This window comes from Sceloporus undulatus, chromosome 1, assembly GCF_019175285.1.
Source record: "Sceloporus undulatus isolate JIND9_A2432 ecotype Alabama chromosome 1, SceUnd_v1.1, whole genome shotgun sequence".
Lineage (NCBI taxonomy): Eukaryota > Metazoa > Chordata > Lepidosauria > Squamata > Phrynosomatidae > Sceloporus > Sceloporus undulatus.
Window position 1 is genome coordinate 132284926 of NC_056522.1, and position 25553 is coordinate 132310478.

Genomic DNA, 25553 nt, shown 5'->3' on the forward strand with positions numbered 1-25553 from the left:
AATAATAATAATAATAATAATAATAATAATAATAATAATAATAATAATAAATGGATTCTATGGCTGGTTTTTCAAGGTAGATTCCACACTGTGAGAGTCTGCAACTTCCACACATTCCTTTCAATCCCTCCTACTGGTTTTGGGGGTTCCTCTCTTGTTTCCTTCAGCCTTGGACTGCCTGTTGCCCCCTTGTTGTTGTTTTTGGTGGTGGTGGTGGTATTGTGAGCCTTCAAGTCATTTCTGTCTTATGGTGACTCAAAGTCAAATTGATCACTAGGGTTTCTTGACAAATTTGTTCACAGGGAGGTTTGCTTTTGCCTTCTCTGAGGCAAAAGGGTCAACCAGTAGGTTTTCATGGGTGAGAGGGGATTCAAACCTTGGCGTCAAGAATTGTAGTCCTGTGTTCCAACCACTATGTTACCTGACTCCACCGCCCCCTTTTATCAGATTCTATTGGGGCCCTTCTCCTTTCCAGGGGAGGCTTTGTGTGCCCACTTCCCTGGGGAGAGAGGCAGAAATTGGATTCCCCAGCTATTGAACTAACCTGGAATCCCTAAAATTTTAATTTCCCTCTTACTTGGGAGTCTTAAGCATATGGACCATGTGACATATGGAGCACATATACCAAGTTTTCCATGTCATCCACATATTTTCCATTGATGTTAACATTTGAAAACAGCTTGTATACAGCTTGATATGCAAATTAATATAGTTTGAAATATACCACATTGTATTTCAAAACAAGGTCCCCTGCTCCTCGCTTTGTTTTTTATAGCTGGTGTGGCATAGTAGCTTGAGTGTTGGACTCTGGACTCATGGGTTTGATTCCCCATTCAGCCATGAAACCCAGCGGATGACCAGGTCACACTCTCTCAACTTTAGAAGAAGTCAATGGCAAACCTCCTCTGAACAAATCTTGCCAAGAAAGCCCTTGATAGGTTTGTCATAGGGTCACCATAAGTTGGAAAGAACTTGAAGGTACCCAAAAACAAATATTTTGGCAAATATAAATGGAAGTGGTACAAACTTAACACTGCAGATAATGTTAAGAGGGACTCTGTACATTTGTGAGGGGTTATCAATTTTTAAGCCACCTGGGACAAATACATTTATATTATTTATTTTGTCAGGAAAGCTTGTGGAAATACCCAGATTGCATTCACTTGGCAAACACTTGATATCTATAACCCCATGACACAAAATGCTATTCAAGGTGCTAATATGAGTGTTATGAATCACAGTCTCTAAACAAGGACTGAAATGGAATACCAAGTTTCTTTGTTTTGGTACTATTGATTATGTCCTCCTTAAATACAACATAAGCTATCAGTTGCATGTTATTTGTAAAAACCTTAGGGAAATGTGGTAGATCACATTGCTTTAAAAATTGGCATTTTGTTTACCCAGGCCATCAGGCTGTCAAAACACTTATGTGTCATTTGCCTGATGCAGCTTTCTTCTACTGCTGCTGCTTTCCAGAATTTTTTTTTCATATGCTATCATTTATCCTATTGATTGAGTTTTGAAAGCTGTCAATGTGATTTATGTTCTGTGTTTAGTTTAAAAGTTGATTCTGCAGGGGACACAAACTTCTATCCTACTTAAACTAAGCAGTGCAAGTATCTTTAAAACCTATTTTATGGGAGGATAGATGCCTTCATACAAGAATAACACAAAGATGAAGAGAGAAAGGTCAGAACAAATAAGAAAGATTGATATCATTAACATTTTGCGAAATTAAGAGTACATTTATGTTACTTACTGTTCGAACATGAATTATGTGCCCTTCAATGACCTTTATTACAATTTATGAATAGCACAGTTTAACAGGAGAAAATGTAAGTGTTCAGGCTGTTATAGCTGTTTTTTTCCATATGCATTTCTAGAAGACAAATATTCTTTTTTTTCACATATCTGTGTGAAAAGAAAGACAGTTTTCTCTCATCTTAAACTCCCTTCTATAATAGGTTCATTAGTATTATGGTCTTCCTTTCTTTTCAAACCCCTCCTCTTCCTTAATTGGAATAAAAAGTATGCATCACTATTACCAAATTGACTCTGGGGACCAGCTTCACATCCGAGCTCGGTCATGTAAATCCACTGGGTGACCTTGGGCAAGTCACACTCTCTCAGCCTCAGATGATGGCAATGGTAAACCCCCTCTGAAGAAACTTGCCAAGAAAACCCCATGTTGGGTTCACATTATGGTGGCCATAAATCAGAAATGACTTGAAGGCACACAACAACAATAAAAGGAAATAGAAATGAATTGAAACTTCAGGATGAAATACAATTATTGTATGTTAAAAAACAGTGAGCCAGTTTGAACACTTCAAAATTTCCATAGCTTGTGATGGAATGGTGCATCAGTGGGTCTCAAGCTTTCATGTTCCTCACACCCTTTCTCCCATCACATCCTTGAGGAAAAGACACTTTTGTTCCCCTTTTGATTAATTGAACCATACCATTTTGTGCAGGTCTAGCAAAAAATAGTTGATCTTAACTATAGGTTCCCCTTCCTCCCAACAAGGTAATTTCAAGTGATGGATAATGAAAATGGCTTGTTTTAACAAACCATAATTATCAATCTTAATTATGTTTTTGATGAGCTCATTCAGATTATGCTTCTAATGTAATGCTAAACTGTTTATTAAAAAAAGATAAGAAAACTTTCTGGTTTCCTTATAGTTGCAGCAATGGAAGTGGCTGTATATGTCCCTAAGTCATTCCTATCTTCATATCATTCCTTTCACAATAAACCTTGGTTGATTATGAAATTTGAATGAGCACAGTGGAAAGCAAAGACTCAATGATGCACACATTCCCTATTTTATTACCAAAAAAAAAGTAAAGAAAAAAACTATTTGAGTAGTGCCATTTTCTGAATGCTAAACTGACTTATCTCCATGGCTAAATTCCAGAGGGATGTGTTCTGCAAAATCAGTTTAAAAGGGAAACATTTTTCTTATTATTGTCAGCCAATATAATTGGATGGGAAAGTATATTGGCTGCGCCAGTAGATCAAACTGACCTTGTAGTGTGCTGCTTTTCTTTTCTTTTCTTTAGGCTTCTGCATCAGATTCTGAATGAGTCCCATTTTAGAAGGGAGGGTGGACAGTTCCCAAGTCTGTATCTCAGAATGCAGGAGACAATAATTCACCATTTTATAGGCAGTTTTTAGAAAGAATGCATTAAAGGCATATCAAATAGCACTGCTACATTTTGCATCTCGTGTTGTACTGGATGTAATGTTATCAGAGGACCCTAAGGTCTCCCACTCAGGTTTCTTTAGCCACCACACTACATCATGCCCTCTCCCCTGCATGAATGACAGAGAAAATGGGAGGATGAGGCTGTAGCCATATTTCCTTCCTTTAACATTTATGCAGTTACAACCACATAGAGGATAGCACCCCAAAAGGACTACTGCTTTTTCAATAAAATGCTAAGGTGAATTTCTTTCTGTTAAGAGTTGTGTGGCTATGGATGCAACCTGGTTTTTAAGTACAGTGGTGCCTCGGGTTACGAAATTAATTCGTTCCGCGGCCGCTTTCGTAACCCGAAAAGCCTTCGTAAGCCGAATTGCCATAGGCGCTAATGGGGAAAAGCCGCGTTTCGTGCGAAAAAGCCGAAAAAAGCACCAAAAGTTTTCTTCGTATCCCGAAAAAACATTCGTAACCCGGAACAATGATTTCCTATGGGATTTTTTCGTATCCCGAAAATTTCGTAACCTGGGTATTTCGTATCCCGAGGTACCACTGTACTTGGGTACTCAATCTTACTGAAATAAGCAAACTCTTTATAACAAGTGTAGAATTAGACTGTATGTCTGTTTGGTAGCTGTTTAGGAAATGGAAGATCGTCTCCCTTCTCTTTCTACTGCCCACTACCTTTCTTAGCATCATTGTCTTCTCCAATGATTCATACCTTCTCATGATGTGGCCAAAGTATGACAGCCTCAATGTAGTTATCCTGGCTTCCAAGGAGAATTCAGGTTTGATCTATTCTAGGACCCGTTTGTTTGTCTTTTGGGCCATCTATGATATCCTCAGCACTCTTCTCCAGCACATGATTTCAAATTAGTTTATTTTCTTTCTGTTGGCTTTCTTCACTACTCAGCTCTCACATCCATACATGGTGATTGGGAATACAATGGCTTGGACAATCCTCACTTTAGTGTTCAGAGTTATATCTTCACATTTTAGAATGCTGTTCAATTCTTTCATAGCTACCCTTCCCAATCCTAGTCTTCTTTTTATTTCTTGACTGAAGATTCTGTTCCAATCAATGTTTGATCCAAGGAATGAGAAATCTTTTACTGTTTCATTCCCCCCCCCCATGATGTATTCTTGTAGATCTTCCATGGGCATTATTTTTGTTTTCTTGATGTTCAACATTAAGCATTAAACATTAAGCATTGTTATAGTAGTATTATGCTATTTTAACTGCTATGGCTGCCTCCTGTGGGATCCTGGGATTTGTAGTTTTGGGAGGGACATTTAGAATTTTCAGTCAGAGAGCTCTTTGGTCTCACTAAACTACAACCCCCAGAATTCCACAGGAAGCAGCTATAGCTGTGGAAGAATAGCACTCTCATAGTGCTATAACAGTGTAATGTGATATTGCCCTTAGCCAAGGAAATATGGCTATAGCCTCATCCTCTCATTTTCTCTGTCATTCATGCAGGGGAGAGGGCATGATGTAGTGTGGAGGCTAAAGAAACCTGAGTGGGAGACCTACAGGGGCATGGACACAGACCCTCTCTCTGTTTTTACACAATTTTGAGGAAGACAACACCTAGGTAGGGCTTGCTTTGAATTACAGAATGATCTAATTCTAGATTAGCTTTTGCAATGGGATCCCAAAGCTTGGCATGTTCTAAAATTCAGGTGGATGAATCCATGGTATGATATTATTTTGAGAGATAGCATGATGTAGTGGATTCAGCATTAGACTAGGACTCCAGGAGACCAAGGTTTGAATGCCTACTTGATCATGGAAACCCACTGGGTGACTTTGGCCAAGTCATATTCTCTTGTCCTCTGTGGCTGCTGCACCAGAACGAAATTTCATGAAATATCATTGCCATCTACATCTCCATCCATCAGTTGCTGTTTGCCTGCCTTGTGCTCTACCAGCCCACCAGGCAGTAGCATTAGTAGCAGCCCACATTCTCCTAAACATATATGTTTTATGTCTTGACTCTAGCAAGGAGCTTCAATACGTGTCCTCCACGTTAATCTTGACAATGTTCAAAGGCATTAAAGTCTGACATTTAAGTTAATGTCAATTAAAGGTATTCTACGACCCAGGAATTGCAATAGGGGTTTTTTATGATATAAATCAAATGATTCTCTACCAGCTATGATGCCATTGGCATTGTTTCTATTGGAAAATGTATTCCATCAGTAGGGCACTCAGCCATAGCATATCATCAAGGAGGGAATTATGACCTATTTGTCATTTTGAGCACTGACAGATTCTGCCTATCTCTTTTTCTTCAGGTTCTGAGGCATACATTTTTTTTTAAAAAAAGCTGATAATACATCATGAACAAGAATGTTCTCAAAACACTCCTTTTACAAACAAGAATTTGGGTAGGTAAAGTATGCTAAGAGGATTCTATATAAGCTGGTGAGCATCAATTGCTCCTGCTATTTTAAGCCTTCAGTGCAGCAAAATACTTTGCTTGGAACTACTGCATATTTCTTTTATTTTTGAAATACAGGTTGAGCATCCCCTATCCAAAATGCTTGGGATGAGAAATGTTCTGTATTGTGGATTTTTTTCAGATTTTGTAATACTGGTTTTTGCTTATACTGTACATAAAAAGACAGAAAGAGACTGAGGATCTGGGAGGTGTGGACTTGCAAATACAGTACAAGTACATACTATGCTACTTGTGTTGTAGTACAAAACGTCTTGGATTGTAGGGTACTTTGTATTTTGGAATTCCAGATTAGAGACACTCAACCTGTAGCAATTTATAAAAGCAAGCAGATTTTAGAAACTAAGAGCAGTCTTTTTAGGGAAGAAATTATTCCATTACACATTAAACTACCGACTTATATTTTTCATTCCTTCTGCTTCATGACTTTCAAAATGTTATCATTTTATTGAGACTTGAATAAGGTACCAGGACAATGGAAGTCCATTTATCCCAAAACTACCTAGTCCAAGACTACTTTAAGGCCATAGACAAAAAGTATACTATTTTCTTTTCAACAATGTTAAAGGTTTGTTGAAAGCTAGGGAGCCTAAATCAGTATCCTTGGGCCTGAACAGACAGGCTAAAATAAAGCTGCTTCGGATCACTTTGGAGGTATGCTGTTTAAAGGGCAAAAGCATATTACGAGGCCAGAAGCTGCACCAAATCTGCCCTCCAGTCCTTATGAGTGGCGTGTGGCTTTAGCACAGCTTCCGGCCCCTTAGGACACATGTATCATTTAAACAGCATGCCTGTTATCCCAACCTGGGCCTCTTTCTTCAAAGAAAAAAAGAATCATCCTAGTTTTGCAAGGGATTGTACATTTGTTTTGGGATTGTGAAGGCCCTACTTCTAACAGGGGAGTTTGAATTGGAAACTGATTGCATCCAACCCAAACTGGACCTGAATTCAAATAGAAATTTGGAAATATAAATCCAGCAACCATCTCACTGACCAGAATAAAAGCCAAGTTGATGGACTAGACAGACAGCTCATCTGCTCTAGCAGGGCTCTTCTTGTGTTCTTATGGTCATGGAAATTATAAGTACTGTATATCTCATTTCTCAGAAGACTTAATATTAAATCAGTCAAACTAGGATAAATGCCAGATGTACGAGAGAAGGACAGACATAATCAGCTCTAAAGTCAAAAGACTTTCTACTAAACGCAAATACCTTTCTTTTCCTATATGCTGGAAAACATTTGGTTTCAGACTACTGTAGGATGATGATCAACTTTTGTCAATGTATATGGTCACTTTTGTATGGTAGCTGGTTAGTGTATTTGTGTATACACACAAACATAACTATATTTATACTTAGTTGAATATTGAACAATGCATTGAAGATTGCATTGCCACAAGGAAGCTGCAATAGTCAATATTGCAGTGTTTGTGTGTGTGTGTGTGTGTGTGTGTGTGTATGGACATTAAATATAAAATGTTTTGATGCCGAACTTTGTTTCCTGTTGTTCCTGTTGTTTTCGTCCTAAAATAAACAGCTGGTGCTCATGAACTGAATGCTATGCTGCAATGAGGATTTTAGTATGGGTCATTTTTCTGTATAATATTTTGCAAAAAGAAAACATTAACCAGGCAATAGTAATATGATTCCAGTAGTAGGGGAGGGGGAATCCAGTTCTTAAAAATGGAATATTTAAATTAGTAATGCCAACTGTCCACACTTACTTACTAGCAATGATGATCATGTCTGCTGCTTTTCAAATTAAATGCATAACTTCAGACTGTTATACTGTATCTAATATCAAGAGAGACTGTAAAGTGGCAACAAACCCAAATAGCTGATTTCATTTTTTTATTATTAGCATGAATTAAAATGAATGAATTTAAATGAACTTAAATGCAGTTACCTATTTTGTTTCTGGCTCTGCTAGGCACTGGGGATAGAAAGAGATATAAATCACACACTTGTTGTTTTGTTTGCTGTCTTCCAAATTGAAAGAAAGCTCTACTGCAGCAGTGACATCTTTATTTTGCTATTAGCAGCTTTTCCTTAACAACAGCAACAACAACAACAAAAACCAGCATCAAGTAAGGCTTTGTGTCTTTTTTTCAGTTAAAAGCCAAGGATATAAAGGATATAAAACGAATGGCCAAGGCTGGAATCCTATACATGATTAGGTTCCTTAAATCCACACTGATTTAAGTGGAATTAATGGTGCAAGCCTTGGTGAGTCCCAGTAAATTCAGTGGAATTACTCTCAGGTAAGTGTGTATAGTGTAGGCCTAAATACCCTAAGGGCACCAGATCCCATCTGAGCTTGGAAGCTAAGCAGTGTCCACCCTGGTTAGTATTTGCATGGGAGTCCACCAACAAATACCAGGTGCTGTAGGCTATGTGTCAGAGGAAGGAACTAGCAAACCCACCTCTTGGGTATCTCTTGTCTAAGAAAACCCTCTAAAATTCATAAAATCACTACAAGTTGACAGGAGACTTGAAGGCATGTGCACACATACACACAGGTTTGTATAGCACAGTAGTTTTTTACTTAACTGTGTTCAGAGTTGCATCCTAAGAGGATGATCTGCTCTTTCTAGAATCAGCTCATATGCCCATGTGGAGAATTGTTGTTCTTGTGTGCCTTCAAGTCATTCCCGAATTCTGGTGAACCTAAGACACACCTATCATGGAATGTTCCTGGCAAGATTTCAGAGGAGATTTGCCATTTCTTTCCCCTAAGGCTGAGTACATATGACTTGCCCAAGATCACCCACTGGATTCCATGACCAGACTGGGAATCAAACCCTGGTCTTTTGAGTTGCAGTTCAACACTCAAACCACTACACCATGTTGGCTCACTGAATAATTAACTCCATACACAGACACTGCATTGTACACTGGTGGTGTTATAAAATTGATGATACTTTGTTCAGGCCTCACCTGGAATACTGTGTCCAGTTCTGGGCAACACAATTTTAAAAAGATGCAGGAGTTTATTGCACTGGCTGTTTTTTCCCCGAGTTGGGCATGGGCTGAGACCGGGCTGGGACTGTGTCTTATCACACAGCTCCATTCCCAGATTGTTACCATCCGATGTCAGATTGGAACGTCTCCCGTACTTAGCTAAAAATGCTTCTTTTCCGTTCTTAGCAAAGTCCAATCAGGTATGGGGTGGTAGCGATCTGGGCACAGAGCTGTGCAATAAAACATGCCCCCAGCCTGATCTTAGCCGGTTCCCACATCCGGGGGGGGGGGGGGGGGAAGCAGTGTGATAATCTCTGTAGACAAGCTGGAGTATCTCCATAGGAGGGCAACCAAAATAGTGATGGGTCTGGAAACCATGCCCTGTGAAAAAAGAGTTAGGGAGCTGGGTATGTTTAGCCTGGAGAAGAGAGGGTTAAGGGGTGATATTTGAAAGAATGTCATAGTGAATATGAAGCAAGTTTTTTTTTCTGAAGCTCCACAGAATAGGACACAGGCATAGATTCAAGCTGTAGGAAAAGAGATTCTGCCTAAACATTAGGAAGAACTTTCTGACAGTAAAGGCTGTTTGACAGTGGAAATATGCTGCCTTGGAGAATGTGGAGTCTCCTTCTTTGGAGGTTTTTAAACAGAGGCTGAATGTCCATCTCTCAGGGGTGCTTTGATTGTGTATTCCTGCATGGCAGGGGGTTGGACTGGATGGCCCTTGAGGTCTTTTCCAACTCTATGTTTCTATTTAAGGGGAGAATATTTTGTATATATTGTATTATTTTTAATAGTGTAAGCTGCTTTGATTGATTTGACAAAAAGCAGGGTAGCAATAAAATATTTATTTATTTATAATAATGATGATTCTTCACTTGGGAGGGACCGGATGAGTCCATGTACGAGAGAGTACTAGTGGGTCAGTCTTACAAAAGTCAGTTGGCTTTATTGTTTAGGTATCATGTTGCATGATGAAAATCTTATCCCTAAGATTTGTTTAATTTGTTCATAATGACTGAATCCCACTGGATTGAATGGCATTTCTAAGCAGATATAAGTAGATTTGGATGACATTAAAAAAGAGGTGGTTCCTTTGCTTCCTTTACCTTCACTCATCCACGCCATCCAATATCCTTTAATAAATGTATTAGTGAAAGCAGGTGGCAAAAATAAAATGTCTGAAGGCAATTTACCTTCTAATCTGAAATCCTTTGAATACAGTGCAGCTTTAGGGAACATCACTTGAGGTACGACAGTACAATCTGATACACAAAGGAGAAGCAGATGGAACTGTAACACTGAAGGAACGTTTGCTAATAAATAACTCTCAGAAACTAAAAAGGGGCAGCTGTGCCTTTTTCCTGGGGCATATTCTAATTTTTGATACTATCTTACATTCTTACAGCAGCATTTCACTCTCCCTGCTCACTTCTGAAAGGATATTCAAAACTAGTGCTGAGCTCTGAAAGCCTGCATAGCAGAAGTAAGTGCTGGTTCACTTCAGGATAATGAGACCTCCTTCCCCATCTCTGGTGTTATTTATTTTGTTGCAAGATAAAACTATCTCTAGCACTTGATAGATCCTTCCCAATAAACTTTTAAATAGAATAGTGGTGAAGAAACATTCACATTCAGCAGACAATGATATCCCATTATTTTTTGCATTTTCTCTCTTGGCATACTAGCTATATATGTTCTTGGGAATGATAACATCCTAGGTTGATCTAGTGCAGATTTGACATTGCTGCAAGGGTACTTCCCGCAATTGCTCATTTTGTTGCAGCTGGGGTGCATAATGGTGGCAGAACCTTTCTCCTTCTGTCTCTGGAGGCAAAAGAACTTGCGCTATCACTGCAAGGTGCCTGGTGTCAGAAACATAGGTGCAGTACAGACCGCCCAAAAAGGGCGGCCTGCTGGTGCCTGTTTTTCCACCGGAGGGAAGCCACAGCTGCCAAACTGCGCGACTTCCCACCAGCAGAAAAAAAAACCCATGAAAAGCAGGTTCTTTTTATGCCATGGCGGTGGCATAACAACTGCAGCGCTTACATAACAATGGCAGCACCCATGAATACAGGGCACCGCCATTGTTACACCCTCGTCACATACTAGGGTTGAGGGGCATGTGGGCATGCCACCCCGAGGCAATCCTAGCACATGACGAGGGCATCACGAAAGGCCCATCTGTTCCAGGCCATAGTAAATAATGGGAACAAAAATGTGCTGTGAATGTGCATCAGTAAAAAGAATCCCCACCCTGTTTGAGAAGAAGCATATAGTGAAGCACCAATAGCTCATATGATATGTTGGCTGCTGCCATACTACAGAATAAATGCAGGTTGACACTGCTTTAACTGTCATAATCTCATCCGATGGAATCTTGGGATTTGTCATTTGTTGTGACAGAGAAGGCTAACTATGGCCCGGTACATAATGCCAATAAGTGGCGTACCAGGGCCGATACTAGGGTTAAGAACTGCGCAGCAACCACACAGTCCCTAATCCTTGTACATATGTACCGTGTAACAATGGCGGCGCCCTGTATACATTGTTACATAAGCACTGCGCGGCTTCCACATGTTGTCGCACGGCGCTTACATAACGAGTGCGCCAGTTGCATACTTGTTACACTGCCCCTGCAGCTTAAAAAGAACCCGCTTTTCTCAGGTTCTTTTTCCGCAGGAGGAAAACTGCATGGTTTGGTGGCTGTGACTTCCCTCCAGAGGAAAAACAGGTGCCAGTAGGCCGCAGTATTTTTGGCGGTCCGTACTGCACCTATCTCACAAAACTACAAATCCCAGAATTCCATATCATTGAGCTGTAGCAGTTAAAGATGTGTCAAACTGCATTAATTCTGCAGTATAGATGCAGCCCTTTTCCAATACTGTGGAATAACATCATGTGTAGTAGACAGCTTGGTAAGTATCTTGGAACCATAGATATGCTCAGGGTCGCTGGACTTGAACGTCAATGTGAAACACTTATGCAGTCTTTCAATATGCAAAGGGATCTTGTAACACTTTTGAATGAGTGACCTAACTGAGCAAAAAATCTTGTAGCATGAGCTTTCATAGATTTGGTCTTCTTCCTCAGTAAATGAAAACTGCATGCCATCTATATTTTCCTAGGCAAGGACTATATTCCATACTAACACAGCTATGTCTCTGAAGTCTTTCAAGTGTTAACATCAGTGATGAACCCTGAAAGTAATATTTGGGGCTGGAGGTAGAATGCATACAGATGTGTGTGTTTTTCCTTCCTTATTTAGTTCAGCTTTCTTCTGCTCATAGACATGATGTTGTAAAGACTGAACGTCAAAGGGGCATTATGTTTGGTTTATCTGGGATGTTTAAGACATTTGGGTCTAAATTATTTGTATTTACGACATTTGAATCAGATGAGATTCATGTAATACTCCAGATGTTGTTGTACTGCAACTCCCATTAGTCATAGCCTAAGGTGAGTAATGGTAGGAGTTGTGATCCAGCAACATCATTCTCAGTTCAACCTAAATACTAGAGTAGACGTATAGATTCACTGGATTAGTGAGAACATCAATCCATTGAGTAAGCTTCATTCATTTAAGGAGTCTACTTTAACTGGATTAGCAAACCAATTTAGGCTTAGGTCTTAAAAGTCTTATTTGTCAGCACCTCCCTTTCCTCACCTATAACATGTAGCTACTTTGCTTCTAATATTCAACTAGTGTAATATCTTTCCCTACAATTCCTTTGAGCCAGCAATCAGTTCTGGATGTTTTTCATGCATTGAAATTCATGAAGAAAGATATACATGTGGGGCGGTGGGGGTATGTGCTTCATGGGCCATAAGCATTCCTTGGCACTCTGTTTTGCAGACCTCAAAGACCCCCAGGGGATTATTTAACTTCCCAGACCCCTCCCATTTATTTGAGCCAATGTTTAGCCAACCCCCACTCCAAAACTCCCAAAGTGAAATCCAGAATCAGAAATTACATTGGTGACTTCTGCTCATGCCAGGAGTGATGCTGCCAGATACTCGTTTTGTGGAGGGGTCATAGCCTTCACCTTCTTTGCAGTTGCCCACTCCTGATGGAAAGAAGCTGTGCATGCAGAAATCTGGATTGGGCTTTAGTAAAATTGTACGTTTTATCTCTAAGGGCACATATGTCATATAGACTATTTCAAGAAATCCAACAAGTACTTTCTGCAACTATAAATTGTCAGCTGGCTACATATTTTGCCAGTCAAGTCACAGAGGAAAACCTTGATAAATTGTATGGTCGCAACCAATCAAGCAGCAAGGAACAGATTATTAGATCTGTTTCAAAAATTGCTGAGATGGATACTAGCAAATTGAAATATGGTTTTGCACTGACATCTAGGTTCTTTTCCCTTTATTTCACGCAAATAAACTGTGGCACCAAAAAATGGACTATGATAAATCTGGCTACTGGAAAATTCTGAGTAACATTTTGAATGATGTTTTAATAAAATATACATCCTCCTTGATTTCTTGTACTCTTATCAAGACATGACCTTAAGATTGCTTTTGTTTAAAAAAAAAAGTAGGAGCCCTCTCAGCTTCAGGGAGTTTCAGGGTGATAAGCTTCTACTGTGAGAGCTAATATCCTATTATCTTGAATAAACCAAATCATAATATTCCTTTGACCATCCTTGTTTACCATATAATCTGTAAATGCCTCCTCCATCTAATTTCTTCTGGTGAGGCACTAGTATGTTCTTCCAATGTTTCCCAATGTGTGCATGTGCACACATACACACTTCTTCTTGTTGTTGTTGTTGTTATGTGGCTTCAAGTTATTTCCAACTTATGGCAACTCTAAAATGAACTTATCGTGGGCTTTTCTGAGGCTGAGAGTGTGTGACTTGCCCAAAGTTTCCATGGCTGAGCAGGTATTCAAAGCCTAGTCTCCAGAGTCCTAGTCCACCACTCAAACCACTTAACCACTTTGGCTTTCATATTCCTATATGGAGGTGGGGGGGGGGGGCGAGATACACACAGATACACAGACACAGACACACACATATTCTCAGAAAGCCTGCATAAATTGCTTATATCCTTTGGCAGCTTTCTTTGCAGTACATAAAAAATTTAAAATAGACTTACCAGTTGTGTTTGAGGCTGATAATGTAAATTATGATTTTTAATGATGTGCTAGCTTTTAAAAAGGCTTTCCTATTAATTTGCATGGTATGGTTGCATAAGAGAATGTTTATTCTTGATCCAAATATATTGGATTTTAAAGAAAGAGCAGGGAAATCTGCATACATTGAGAAAATGTGTTTTCAGAAATACTTTGAACATTTAGATGGCCATGTGAATATACTACTGATAATTAGTAAATTTCCATTAGTTACATAAATAAATTATGCATCATGTTTTTATTGAATGGTGCATATTTATGTATATTTGGTTTGAGCATTTATAATTGTTAATATATTTACTGAGCTCACTTGTTTGTCAGATAAATTTAATTTTTTCATTAGTTCTTAGCTCCACTGAAAGAATTGTCCCCTAATTCACATTTGACAATTAGGGGTTTTTTTAAAAGCAAGAGTGAACCCCAGTTGAATTACAAATCAGTGTCATTTTTAGACAGTGTCATTTCTAGTTATTGGACGAAAACTTCATTGAACTCATTTCTTAGCAAACATACATAGAAATTCAATGCTAATCTCACTGATGGCAGAGGACTGTGCCATAAGCTTTTATATGAAAACAGATGATCAAAGTATTATTGGAATGAAGTAGCTGGTGTAATAGAGAGTGAGAGAATCTTTGGCATACCATTGTGATTCAGCAGTACCTTTTCTTCCACAGAACAATAGCGGTTCCTTCATCCTATTGATATTCAGCTATATGAGAGAAAGAACAGCTTAAAATTATGTATGATAATCTAATGGTTACAAAATGGATGCTAAATTTAACAAAGCTTTTGCACCTTAAAGCTTAGGTTTAGCAGCTGTAAATTCTGACTAGCTAAGGCTGGAGGTGTATGATTAATTCCTTTAATTTACTTATAAAAAAAAACTTAGTTTGAAACCTCAAGGAAGAAGATGCTAAGACAGAAGAAGGGTGTCTTTTTTCCTCTTCACTCCCAAGTTTCATCATATGTTACCCTTCTTTTTTCTTTTTTTATTTTAAATTGCACAAACCCATGCCTGTCTGACACAATAACATGTCATCCAGATCTCATGTAAATTAGAAGATGAAGTTCTGTTGGCTACTCACAACATTTCAAGAGTGTTGGGGTGATCACTTGGTGAGGTGTAATGGTACACTTGTGTGCTTTAGTTGCATCAGTCCCTAAATTAGTACAGAGGACTTTATCACACGTGGCTTTTAAACTGCGCTTAGAGGGAGAAAAAATAGTTTTGGAGATACTTATTACATGGTGAAGCCTCCAACCCATAGCTGCTGTGCCCCCAAAGTGCAGTGTCCCTTTCCACTGACAAGGAAGCTGTCAATCAGTTCACAGTCGCACTAGTCTGCACCTGCAAATGTCACTGCCAAGGCAGTTGCAATATTGGCAGTCATGTTGTGTCAGTGTCTCTTCCTCTCCCCCTGTCCCCGAATCGCTCTCCCCAAGCAAGCTGACTCCCTTTATTTTGGTGATAAGCTCTGTTTTAACTATGGTTGTTGAGGGCCAGGACTACACATATTATCACTCTAGTTCACATCCCAGGGTCATGAGGCCACTCTTAGCTATTACATTTCCTTTCTGGTTCCCAGCCTGCCCATATTATATTTCAAAATTCCCTTTACTATTCATATGGTCATTCAACCACCATGGCCTTAGGCAATATCTTCCCTCCTGCCTTTCTTTCTTTCTTTCTTTCTTTCTTTCTTTCTTTCTTTCTTTCTTTATATTTATAGCCCACCCTTCTCCCAGGACAACATTAAAAACAATACAATTTTTAAAATGCAAAAATAATACATAAAAATAATATTAAACTACTACGATAAAATAAAAAAGAAGATATATAAAATATAAAATATCCCTCAAAGACTTTCTTTAAATTTGAACTTGTCACCTCATCACCCTGCCCACAAGTTTTTCCTTTCTATGGCTATTCATGTAGTCAGATTATAAAGGTCATTTCTGGGCACCAGGTCACTCCATGGTCACTCTACAAAAGCTAAGACTCCAGCTTTTTTTGCTTGATTAGTTTCAAAGGGGCTGTGAAATCCCTTTGCACATTAAGTTTAAAGTTGAATATTTAAATAGTTAATAAAGTGCCTATGTAACACCTAACTTGTATCTGTTCTCATATTATGGCAAAATGCTGTTTTCTGCACAAATTCGCCACATATAAATTTGGTGCATGGTAGGACCCCAACTACAGCATTTTCTGTGAAAGAAATAATATCTGTATGTGCAGAAAATGCCAATTTTCCATCAAATAAGTCAGAAGCTGCAAATATTTTCAGCAGTCTAGAATTTGTCTTGTGATGGTTTCTGTATGCCCAAGAAACATGTGTTTGTTTGTTTTTACCATTTAGTGACTACTTGAGAATTTTATTTCCATCCTTATTACATTAGGATCACAGCAACTGAACTGGGCAATACCTGAATGACCAAGTCATTCACTGTTTTTATCACACTGATTAAAACTAATATCACTCCAGTTCTAATGTCTGTGGTCAACTTGAGAAGAACTAAATAATTTATGAGTGAAACCATCTTGGCTGATGAAGTTCATTTGGAGTAATAAAGGGTCCCTAGTACTGGAATTATTCATTCATCCCTTCAACATGACAGGTTGCTAAATTAGAATTTATAATCTATTATTATCCACTAAATAAAATGCTCGCTAGAGATTACATGTAAAAAAACTAGAAGCTTGTGAGGGGAAATATGAACATGCTACAAAGGGGTTTGCAGTTTCACAAGGATGGAGACATATTGGATTGCAAAGGAAGTGTCTTTGTTGAGATACAAATGGATGTTTGGACTTTGAAAATCTCCCAGTTGCCACATGGCCAGAAGGAGGAGGAGGGGCCAGCCAGCAAGATATGCCCCTCCATGCCATTTGAACTAAGAAGAGAAACAGCAAAATGCAGGCTTATGACTAGCATAAGCTTATGACTAACATAATGGATTAACCATCCATTATGAAGCCAAGCCCTCCCTCCAGTCCATCTGCCTTGGTCCAGGCCTCAGAGGTAGAGAGAAACTGCTGGACCTCTTACCCTTTCCCTCCACCACTCCCTTCGCCTTCTGTGTCATGTCTTTTTAGATTGTAAGCTCGAGGGCAGGGAACAGTCTAACTAAAAAGATTGTATGTACAGCGCTGTGTAAATTTACAGCGCTTCATAAATAAAGGTTAATAATAATAATAATAATAATAATAATAATAATAATAATAACATCTTCAATTTTTTCTCATATTTGGTTTGTAACACCTTGCCTGATGAGGAAGCCAGTGAAGCTTTGAAAGCTTGCAACATGTATGTTGTGCATTGTAGTTCTGTTTGGTGGATTTTTGATTGGATTTGCTAAATGGCCAACACGGCTACCCCTGGATGTTTATATGTGGTTTGTTTTGTTTTGTTTTGAAATAAGATCTCTGATGTGATGGAAATCATCAAGAAATGTGGGAAAGGGGATCTTTTGCTTTAGGCATGGATCAGAGAAGAGACATGTTGTTTACACTGTGGCTGTGCAGGCATTTCAGCCACATCCTCAACCAGATCATAATTTGGCCTGATTTGGACTGACTCCAGATTGAATCAGGTTGAGTTAAATACGTTCCAAAGTGGAATGGTACAGTCTGAAATGATTTGAATCAGTGCAGAGATGGGAACGCTGAAATGGTTAAGAAATGAATTGTTTGGTAACTGAGTGCTCAACCTTTCCATTTGAGAACCTCACCAGCAATTTCCAGTTACAGTTCTTGTGGGAAGGAATGTGTTAGCTCAATGAAGTTATATATTCCATTTTCTCCTGCTCATTCTTTGTTGGCAGAAATAAATGCACATAGTTCAAAGTCAGCTATAATGGTAGTTAGCCAATTATCATTAGATGCTAGGACTGTACATTTCTGAAGTGTAGTAGAGTTTATTTGATTGTCACTGTGTCTCTTTCAGTCAGACTCAGACTGCAGTCTTGCTTTACTCCTTCTCTATTCCTTAATTCTACTGTTTGTTTTGTCAATAGCTTTTCAGTTTAGTATTTAAGTGCCATTGTGATTTGACTGTTTTGTTTATCTTTAAGCCTCTCTTCCTATTAACCTAACTCTAGTTTTCTTAGGTTAAAAATTCAGGTCTTCCCAATTCTTCTTAACAATTGTGTGTAATTGCGGTAGTGCAGGTAATTTTATTTTTATTTTACCATTTTATCCTCTCCCCTTGTATGTGTCTGGGAGCAAACACACACCATATTAGCTCTAGCATTTTAGGTGTTTGATTGTTGCTTTAAAAATTTATTCCTTTCTTTTTCTTCTTCTTTAGTATTACTTTGGCAAGCTGCAGTTGTATAGAAACAACAATTGGGATTCAATGCACTAAATACTAATAAGCTTAAAAGATATGATTCTGTGCAAGGGTGCATTAGTTTTGTTAGGTGAGATGAGGAATCTTCTGTTTTAAATTTTTAATGTAATAGCTCTGTCTTTTTAGTTATTGTATATGTTTCTCTGTGTATGCATTTCTTTCTGCCAGCAAGCAATTACAGCAGTTCACATTCTGTTCAGCAAAGCAATAAACATACCACTGTTCTTGGTATTTTGCATTCATTGTGAAGGAAAAGCACTATTCTTTTATTACACATTTGATTCAGATTTTGGTTTAAGAAAGTACTACATTTATATCCCTTGCATCGTCTTATTAGTCACATTTATTCATCATGAACAAACAAGCCTGTTCCTTATCCTCCACCTCCTACGCTTTGTTTTTCTCCTTTTTCTCCATTACTGTTAATTTAACTTAGAACCATTGCTGAACCAGTGCCACACAGCTTGATACTCTTGCTTGGGCCACAGAAAGGCAGACTGATAATGCTTCTTCATCCAAATTAAGGAGATTATCAGACAGCAAAAAAATCGGAAAAGAAAAGGGCATACTCTTGACAAAATTGCAAGATTGTGCTGAAGATTTTCAGATGACATTACATTTATTCAGGACTTAACCCATGAAGATCCAGGAATGCTCCAGCAACAAACCATTCCTGGGACTTCCCCATGAATGGTTTGTTGCTGGAGCATTCCTGGATCTTCATGGGTTAAGTCCTGGATAAGTGTGATATGTCTGAAAATCTTCAGTGTAATCACACAACAAGGGAGTATGCCTTTTACTCCTGGCTCTCCTCCACCCCCATTTGATAATCTCTTTAAGACTAATATGGAAAGAAATCTTGAAGCACTTTTAAGACTAAGTGAAGGACAGAAGTTGGTAGCATGAGCTTTTGTAGACTAAAATTTACTTCTTCATATGCATACATTTGAGGAAGGAGACTGAAGTCTACAAAACGTCAGGCTACCAACTTATTTCCTTCAGTTAGTCTCAAGGGTTCTACAAGATCTCTTTCCATACTGATTTTACAGACTACCATGGCTATATCTTGGTAAACTAAGACTAGTGAGGATCTCTGTTGGTGTGACTATCAGGCTGGTGAAAGTGGGAGCAAGTGTCCCACTGCCAGGAGGGTTCTCTTTCCTGTTCCTGAAGAACAGAGGCAGGCAGGAGTGAGCACTAAGAGTAGCAGCAATATCCAGACAGTTGTAGCTCCTAATCTGGAGATAGAAGAGAGGTAGATGTTTTACCTGATGGAGATTAAGGACATTTCTGAGGTGGATTTGGAAGCCCTCTATTTAGCTGAAGTGGAAGATCTGAAACTTAGCAGCGGGCACACATCATCCATGTCAGTATCATGTCTCTCCTGATGAACTCATGCTCCTTCCTTGGTGTACGAAGGTAGAGCATTGTCTGAGACCAATGTGAGGTGCCAATGAAACCCAGGATTGCTATTATCTTCAGTGCAGGCAACAAGTGCATGGAGGTATATTCCCAGGATTTCAAATCAGCCACCACCTGAAAATCTCCCAGTTGCCACATGGCCAGAAGGAGGAGGGGCCAGCCTGCAATAGTCAGCATCAAGTTGTCTTGCCCATGAAACAAGGAGAAAGATCCAAGAAGTATGGCAGCTGGAGCAAGACCTGTAGACAGGAACAAAGAGTGCTGGATCCTCTGACACAGAATCATAGGACTCATTCCCTCTTACGTTTAAACCGGTTTGGGATTCACCTTTACTCTGTGTTGGTAAATCAATTCCAAAAGGTCCGTGGTTCCCACTATGAAAGTGGATCTTTTCGTTATGTCCTTGTAATTGCTTCTTTTTTGGCACGATTGTCATCTCCACTAGTCTGTGCTGCTTCAAAATGCATGTCATCTGTGCGTCATCAGTGACATAAGTGGCAGCTCAGGCTCTGGGTAGGGAGCACGCATTGGACCTCTTGGCTGAGCATCACTCAGGAGCACAGTGCTAAAAGGGTTCCATGGCATTTACAGATTTTTTTAAAAAATAAATTGATCGAAGATTCATTGGCTTTGCAACTACTTGCTTTTGAATCAAATATTCTATGAATTTTATTTTTTTTTTTAAAAAAATGCACTCATAGGTCACACCACAAAGGCAGCGCTGAGAAAGAGGGGGAATAGTGGATCTACCAAAAACTGAGGAGGGGTGGTAAACACCCCTCTGCCACTAGTCCCTCTCCTCCAGAATGATGCAATTCAGATCTGTCGTTCCCACTTGTTGAACATGCTCCAGAATCAATTCTTTCCAAAAGAACCACCAAAGAACTAGTGTCAGAAAAGAGTGGTTTGCATTTGCCCCACTTTATCGCTGTTGAAACTGATCACACTAGGATCAGTACCAGTTTCAAATGGGAATGACGGTCATATAAACTGATTGGCAATTCATTTTAAATCATAATGGGAACGGGCCCATAGAATCATAGAGTTGGAAGGCGCCCTATGGGCCATCATGTCCAACTGCCTGTTCATTACAGAATCTTTAGCTAGAGCATCCCCAGCCTCTTTCTGAAGACATTGAGAGAATGAGTCCTCACCACCTCTTTAGGTATTTGGTTGCATTCCCAAACTGCTCTCATTGTCAAGAAGATCTTCTAATGTTCAATCTAAATACACACACACCGGTAACTTCAAACCATTACACCTATTTTAACCTCTGAGAAAGAACAAGCCTGCAATCTCCTCTTTGTGGCAGCCCTTGAGGTATTTAAAGAGTGTGATCTTATCTCCCTGCAGTCTTCTCTTGACTAAGCTGAACATCCCCAGCTCTTTCAACCTCTTTTCATGTTTTGTTCTCCATACCTTTTATCATTATCATTGCTCTTCTCTTCTCCAGTTTGTCTATATCCTTCTTAAAATGAGGCACCTAGAACTGAACTGAACAGTACTCCAATGAGACCTGACCAGTGCAGAATATAGTGGAACTATTACTTTTCTCAGCTTATAACCTATGCTTCTATTAATACAGGCTAAAATAGCATTTGCCTTCTTGGCTGCAGCATCATACTGCTGGCTCATGTTCATCTTATGGTCAACAATAATCCCTAGGTCCCTTTCACATGGGATACTGCTGAGCCAAGTATCCTTTCCCCCCCCCACCCTTTCCATACCTGTGCATTTGGGTTTTGTGGCCTTCATGTAGAATTATATATTTGCCCCTGATTATTTTCATTTTATTAATTTCAGCACAGGTTTCTAGTTTATCTAGGTCCTTTTGGATTCTGTTCCCATTTTACACTCTTGTAGCAGTGCCAGGATAGTTATAGATTGAATTATAGAAATTTTTACAGCTTTGCTTCAGAAAGGTCTAAAGGGGAAAATGCAGTTGTACAGCATACATTTTTCTAAAGCTCATTAAGTAAATACATTCAGTTGAACCAAAATTCATTTCCATTCCTTTAAGGCTGGAGATGTTTACACCACAGAAGCCAAACTGCTAATGCATTGCTTAGCAACTACCAGATGGTTGCAGTTGTGCAAGCCTCCCCAGGTACCAGTTCCAGTGGGACTGAGAAGTGGTTCATACAACCTCATTGTGCTTTGTTAGCAAAATGTAATGTGATTGGATCTAGATTGCATTTTCTACTCTGGGCTCATGGTCACAAGAACAGAAGAGTGGCTTTCCTTAACGAAACCAATAGCTAGCTAACTCAGCATTCTGTTTTATTCAAAACCCAACCTGTCAACTAATCATGTGACTACTTTCTAAACAGATGGGTTCTAAAATTGTGTTGGGCAGGCATAGAATAATGGTTCAAACTTCTAAAGCATGAAATACATGGAGAAAGTACTATGGCATTTTAATTAGACCATTGTGGTCATTCCAAGATGCTAACATACTGTTATTTAGAGTACAAAAATTAAGAAAATAGTTGAATTTCATATTGTTGCAACTAGAGTCCTGTTCACAAATGTTACAGTTTCACTGAAAAGGTGTTGCTGTTGTTGTTGCTGTCAAGTCAAATTCAATTTATGGTAACCCAATGAATAGGAGATCTCCAAATCACCCAGTCATCAGCAGCTCCACTAAGATCTTGCAAACTCAGGCCTGCTGCTCCCTTAACTGAATCTATCCATCTGAAATGCAATCTTCCCATTTTATTACTGCCTTCCAACTTGCCAAGCATTACAAGCCCTCTGTATCCATGCATTCTTTCTTTATGGAGTCAATCATCCATGGCTTGAAAATGTTATACACTCATCCCTTCACATTCACTGGGGTTAGAGGCACAGGACTCTTGTGTATGTGGAAAAATCACAAATAACAAAAAACTATTTTTTTTTACCTGAGAAAACAACTTTCAAGGTCCTTCATTGCGGCTTTTGGTTAAAGTTGATCATAGAGTTGTGCTGGAGGATCTAGATATTCCTAGAGAGAACATATTAATAAAATCCATGAATAATCAAATCCACAAAAGTCAAAGGTGCAAATGTGGAGGGACGAGTGCATATTCAAAAAGCAAATCTTGATCTTGCCATTTTATATAAGGGATACCATTTTACTATGCCATTGTATTTAATGGGACTTGAGCATCCACGGAGTTTGATATATATGGGGGTCCCAGAATCACATGCCAGGGGATACCAAGGGCCCACTGTATTGTCTTTTCTAGTGACTCATGATATGTCCAAAGTATGACAATCTCAGTTTAGTTATCTTGGCTTCCAGAGAGAGCTCAGGTCTGATTTCCTTTAGGGTCCATTTATTTATCCTTTTGGCAGTTCAGGGTATCCACAGAACTCTTCTCCAGCACTACATCCCAAATGAATTGGTTCTCTTTCTATCAGCCTTCTTTCCAGCTGTCACAACCATACACAGAAATTGTAAATGCAATGGCATGGGCAATCCTGACTTTGGCATTTGATTATATATCTTTACACATGATGATCTTCTTAAGTTCCTTCATAGCTGACATTCCAAGTCCTAGTCCTCTTCTGAATTCTTAACTGTAGTTTCCACTTTGATTAATGACTGAGCCAAGGTATAGGAAATCTTTCTCAGTGTCTACTTTGATGTAAATTTTATGTGATCATCATCTTTGTTTTCTAGATGCTCAGTTGTAAACTTGTCCTTGAACTTTCTTTCTTGACTTTCTTTAGTAATCAGTCCAACTCTTTGCTATTTTCTCCTAGTAGTATGGTGTCATCTGCATATCTTAAATTGTTGATGTTTCTTTTTCCAGTTTTCTCATCTCCTTCCTCAAAGTCTAATCTACTTCTGCATATGAGGTATTCAGCATACAGGTTAAACAAATAGGGTTATATTAAAATGTAGCCTTGCCTGAACTCCCCCTCTTACCAATTGAAAACCATTCTGCTTGTCCATATTCTGTCCTGACAGTGGCCTTTTGGCTTGAGTGCATGTTTTATTTTACAGAATTTCTGCCTGCAAGTATAATAATATGCTAAGCTGATAGCATGTAGATGTTTAAACAGAGCTGTCAACATAACTTCCAATCTATAAATTTATTTTATTCAGCTTTCTGGTACTATTAATCATTTTGATGGGCAATATGTAGCAACAATGACTAGTTTTTTTCAAGCATCAAGTTGGTTTTATTATTCCAGGAGTGATACTTCTGTAGAATTACAGGGCTGTGCTATTGCATCTGGTTTTGGATGATGGTTCTATCTTTACATATAACAGTTATATACAGTTTTGACTACCTCATACCACCATCACAATATATGCAGATAATATGCTAATTTATCTTTATGGCACCTCTCAAGGGTCATTACCAAGGCATAGTCAAATATACTGAGGACATTAATAATGATTGTAATAAAGCTGGCTTTGAAAAGCATTAAGGACAACATAATGATGCTTGCAGAGCTGCGGATATATTGGCAAAAGGATGAATGTGCATTAAATGGACTTTCATTTTGGTAACATTCATTCTGATTCAGATGAGTGTATAAAACAAGTTAATTTACCATTTGCTAGTAACCAGTTAAAGATTTAATCATGAAAAGTGCATTTGCTTTGAATGAGTTATTACTGCCAAACTTGCACCTTTGCAAATTGAATTACTTTTTGCGAGAGGGTGTTTTCAGATTAAGTAATGGGAGGACTACTGACCCAGCTGTTATATGATCTGATTACTAGAGATTTAAAGGGGTGGGGGGAATAGGTTTGTAAACAGAAATGGGGGGAATGCATGATTAAATATCACAAAAACAGTCAGGACATAACCAAAGTTAAACTTCCAAGTTCAGCAGCAATGTGTTTGAATTCTTCCTGCAGAAGTCTCCATTATCCAGAATGTTTGGGACTAAAAACATTTTGGATTTCAGAGGTTTTCAGATTTTCAGAATATTTGCATATGCATAATGGAGATGGAACCCAAGTCTAACATGAAATTAATTTATATTATATATTCACCTTATACACATAGCCTGAAATTAATTTTTCAACACAATATTTTTAATAATTTTGTGCATGAAACACAGTATGTGTGCACCATCAGAAAGCAAAAGTTTCACTGACTCAGTGAGCCATATGGATTATTTTGGCTTTTGGAATATTTTGGATTTCAGAAGTCCAGATAAGGGAAACTCAACTTGTATTCCAAAGACAGAATGGGTCATCATAAAACTCAGTCATCAGTTTCAGTATTGTGGTTTCAATCTTATAAAAATACCACAGAATTAGAAAAAAAAATACATATAGGAGAGAAAGTTTCTAAAAAATCATGTGTCCCTTGCCTACTACAGTACATTAAGCAATTAAAATTTCAAGGCAAACTGGAGTGTAGATTTCCTTGTGTTATTTGCCAGCACAGGAGGAACAGCAAATCAAAGTCATTGAAGATGACTCTTATAAACACATAACTGGTCTGGATCAGGCTTCTCACGATTTTTTCCAATGCCACATTGGAACAACCTCGTTTCCTCATTGGTTTCTGTTTAAATTAGCCAAGTGAACTATTGTTGCCTTGCCCCATTCCCAAGCAATGTAACTGCACAGGATCTTCCACTGTTAGCTATGGAAAAGACTCCTGAGTGCTTCTAACATCTGTCCACACAGAAATGTTCTTAAAAGACCAGCTTCAAATACCGACAGGCATTTATTTTAGTAACTCAACAAGAACTCTGAGCGCAAATGCAATGAAGTAATATATCTACAGAAAATGTATTATGTAGGTAAATATTTCATAGGAACACTCCTGTGTTGTATAATAACAGGACAAACTGCTGTTCTCAGTCCTGTAAGATAGGGTAACATGTAAAATACCCATTTTGTTTTTCAGAGATTTAAAGATTTACACTTTCAAACATTTTAAAAGCCCTGCACAAATTTGGTCAAAATCTTGTGGAGTTTATTTGGTAGTGTGGGAAGGAATTAGAGTGTTTGAATAGAAAAGGTAACATTCTCAGTAGTTTAT

General features: G+C 38.6%; 1 protein-coding gene across 1 annotated transcript in view; it reads left to right on the top strand.

Moving 5' to 3' along the window:
* LOC121925326 (protein eyes shut homolog) overlaps positions 1 to 25553 on the top strand; it is a 361923-nt gene that overhangs the window by 321040 nt on the left and 15330 nt on the right. The window lies entirely within an intron of this gene.